The 3,951-nt window shown below is 45.1% G+C and overlaps 1 pseudogene; it reads left to right on the top strand.

The window, feature by feature from the left end:
• Nucleotides 1-969: 969 nt before the first annotated feature.
• Nucleotides 970-2,229, top strand: LOC137225346 (putative monooxygenase p33MONOX pseudogene; annotated as a pseudogene).
• The last annotated feature ends 1,722 nt before the right edge of the window (nucleotides 2,230-3,951 follow it).

Below are 3,951 nucleotides of genomic sequence, written 5' to 3'. Positions count from 1 at the left end.
CACTGTTAGCTTCAGTAAACATGGCGACTCAGCTCCAAGTGGGTCAAACTCCTCATTCCTCTCAACACCACTTCCTGGGACATTAGAGGACAAGAGCAAAGGGTGGAAACTTGATCAGTGAGGTTTGTGGAACCCAAGGATGGCCAGGTTAAACGCCACAAAGAAATTAGTTATACAGAAATCAGTCCACTTCAGCTATAGGGCTGCCACATCAACCACAGCTTACAATTGTGTTTGAAAAAATGTACATTTGGATTGTTTTCCAGAAAGTGGCTATGACATTATACCCTGACTGCATTTGCCTTTGAAAAAAATTAATACAATATTCTGTAAAACGGTCCAGCTTACAATGACAAGCTATTGAACTTACTGCCTGCATCTACCTCACAGATCTTAAAGTAACTCAAAAGAGCCATCTGAATGATTAAACAGTAATCTGTTTGCAAAATCATTTTGTCCACCAAAAATCACCTCCTAACATCCTGAGACCAATCAGTTCCTCCCTGGGTTTTTAAGCCAGAATTCTACAACTAACATGGAAAAAGGCCACATTTTTTTCTGACAGTGGTGTGAACTTTTTAACTTTTCTAGTTGTTGCTTCATTAAGGATCATATTCTTGAAATTTTCAAAAGAAATGTTATTGCTGTCAAGTCAGCACTCAGCATTCATGTAAATGATGTGATGCTGTGATTCATAATAAGAAACATATTTTTGGGTCCCTCCCTGGTTGGTGCTCGGGGCCTTCTGTGTCGCCTCGGGCACAGCGCCGCTCACACCATGGCTTGGGTCATGAATGCGCCACAGCCTCTCGAGAGACGTGGGTCCTCGGAGCCTCTTTAGTGCCGGAGCTCGGGCCGCAGGCGACTCCGCGGAGGTGGAAAAACAGAACCTCTGGAATGGATGGACTCTTCCCGAGCAGCTTTGCTAATTTGCAGCAGCTGGACAATGCTCCTCTTTAACACCTGTTGGCATAATCTTCACATTATTTCACTCTGGTGGCAGGGACTCAGCTCTGAATTCTGTATAGAAAAAGCACCTGGATCCCAGTCTTTCAATGGCTTCGAGATAACCAGAAATGCCTGCCCTTGAGCCTAGGGGGCCTCTAGGCAAGATGTCCCTGCCCATCGGGACGTACCACCGGGCATTCAGCTATGATGATGCCCTGGAGGACCCTACGCCCATGATTCCTCCTCCATCAGATATGGACAGCATCCCCTGGAAGCCAGTGATTCCAGAGTGCAAGTATCAGCACCTGGCCAAGGTGGAGGAAGGAGAGGCCAGTGTCTCGTCCCGTGCCCTGCCATCGGCCACTGACGGTGCGGACAAGGTCCCCGTGGTGAAGGCTAAAGCTACCCATGTCATGATGAGGTCTCTGATCACAAAACAGACCCAGGAGAGTATTCAGCGTTTTGAGCACCAGGCAGGGCTGAGAGATGCTGGCTACACACCCCACAAGGGCCTCACCACCGAGGAGACCAAGTACCCTCGAGTGGCAGAAGCACTCCACAAACGACAGCTCCAGAGTGGAGAGATAACAAGAGAGGAGCAGCAGCCGGCCTCCACCCAGTCCACCCCAAGCAGTAACTCCCACTCTTCCCCTAAGCAGAAGCCCAGAGGCTGGTTCACTTCTGGTTCTTCCACAGCCTTACCTGGCCCCAATCTTAGCACCATGGATTCTGGAAGCGGGGAAAAAGACAGAAGCTCGGCAGATAAATGGAGCCTCTTTGGACCAAGATCCCTCCAGAAGTCTGATTCCGGAGGTTTTGCCATCCAGGCCTACAAAGGAGCCCAGAAGCCTTCTCCAGTGGAACTGATCTGCATGCAGGCCACCCGAATGGCCGAGGATCCAGCAGTGTTCAAGCCACCCAAAATGGACATCCCAGTGACAGAAGGGAAGAAACAGCTGCTGCAGGCCCACAATCTCAAACCGTAGGACTTGAATGTTCTCACACCCACTGGTTTCTAGAGCTCTTTCTGTTCCAGGGACTCTGGATAGAGGGTGTCTTGAGCCCAGCTCCCCTTTACCTTGGCTCTGACATAGGAAAAGTTTTGTTTTGTCTTTTAAAATTTCTCTCAAACTGAGGCTAGAGCTGGAGACATAATTGATTTTTGAGAAACATTAGTGCAAAGTTTGTCCTTGTGCAGAAGAAGCCATTTTGTACTGCTTTAGTTTAAAGTTAGACTAAACCTCAGCAGTGATGTATGGAGACCTCATTACCTATTTTTGTATCTTTACTCTACCCAAGAACTTTGGTCATTACCTACTAGGTAAATAATGTTTGTGTTGTTCTAAAACCAAGGCTTCTTGATTCCTTTACCACTATCCATGTGTGCATGGACAAATCATGGCATAGTGGCGTTCACTGACTAGTTTAGACAACTTTAGCCCTCTTGGCTATGCTGGCACTGTGTGCTCCAGCCTCGTCAGTTATGGGGACCCAGGATCTGTTTGAGATATGGGTATAGTTAAGAGCCAGCCTTGGCAGGGATCCCCTCTGTTTTCTGCTGAAACCTTGCTTTTTGGTAGACCTCATGGATCTCCTTGCTTTTTGGTAGACCTCATGGATCACTTTGTCCTGCAGCCAGTTCCTACTGTAGTATCTCTTGGGCCAGTGCTGTTGGAGGGATGCTTCTCTTTTGTGTGTCACAGAACAAACACTAGCCTTACATATCCTTTGTTGCACTTTAAAGTGAGATTAATTTAACTCCCTTTTGGTTGAAAACTTCCTAAGGGAGAAAATTCAGTCTACTGGTTTGGTATAGATAAATGGATGTTAACCTTTCTTAAAGGAGGCAGCAACTGCAGTTTGAGTATAGTCTTGCGGTTCATATGAAACTAGTGTCAGCTTATTTTGAGTTTCTTGTTCAGCCAGGGCCTGAAAATTTTTTTCCTGGGAGGTGGAAGAATTAAAAAATTTTCTGTATGCAATCATTTTCCCCCCAAATGAGCCTCATACCTTTATAAACACGTACCTCACTGAGGAAAGGAACTAGGGAAACCACCTTTTTGTTTCTCCTCACTGTGTACATGTTCAATCATTGTCTTGAACACTGTCTCAAATTCCTGCTGTCCTTTGCTTTGGACAGTATGGTGTCTACACAAGGAGCTGAGCTGATCTTCCCACAGAGATGCCCTGGAGTCTAAAATGATCAGAGCAATTAATTGATTTGTGTCTTCTGTTATGCTTGTTTCTCTTAACTTGTTTTGGCAACAAAAATCCTTACTACTTTCTCAAAAAATAAATAAATAAATAAATATATTTTTGGTCTTAGTCCCTGTTTCTAACACAGAGCTCCTAAAACTCTCAGAATTTCCTAAAGGTGTTTTGTTATGTAAATGAGGTGACTTGTGCAAAGCACCTAAAGATGGGGCCTGGTTGCCAGGGGAACCAACCATATGATTAGAGCCTAGGAACTTTCAGCCTCACCACCCCAGGAGGGGAGAAGGGCTGGAGATTAAGTTCAGTCATCAATGGCCAATGATTTAATCAACCATGCCTAGGTAATTAAGCCTCCATAAAACCCCAAAAGGACAGGGTTGGGAGAGCTACTGGGTTGGTGAACACGTACAGATTTGGGGAGAGTGGCCCTCAGTGAGGGCATGGAAGCTTCTCACCCTTTCCCCTTTCCTTGCCCTATTCATCTCTTCCATCAGGCTCTTCTTGAGTTATATCCTTATAAAATAAACAGGTAATCTAGTAAGTAAAATGTTTCCCTGAGTTCTGTGCTGCTCTAGTACATTAATCAAACTCAAGCAGGAGGTCACTGGAACCTATATAAGGCAACTGCTAACAGCTGTAAAACAGGAAATCAACAGTAACATAATAATAGAGGGGACTTTAACACCTCACTTACATCAATGGACAGATCAACCAAAATGAAAATAAATGAGGAAACAGAAGCTTTAAATGACACAATAGATCAGATAGATTTAATTGATATTTATAGGA

Source organism: Pseudorca crassidens, chromosome 5, assembly GCF_039906515.1.
Source record: "Pseudorca crassidens isolate mPseCra1 chromosome 5, mPseCra1.hap1, whole genome shotgun sequence".
Taxonomy (NCBI): domain Eukaryota; kingdom Metazoa; phylum Chordata; class Mammalia; order Artiodactyla; family Delphinidae; genus Pseudorca; species Pseudorca crassidens.
The sequence above is the reverse complement of the archived record's forward strand: the minus strand, read 5'-3'. Positions and strand labels throughout refer to the sequence as shown.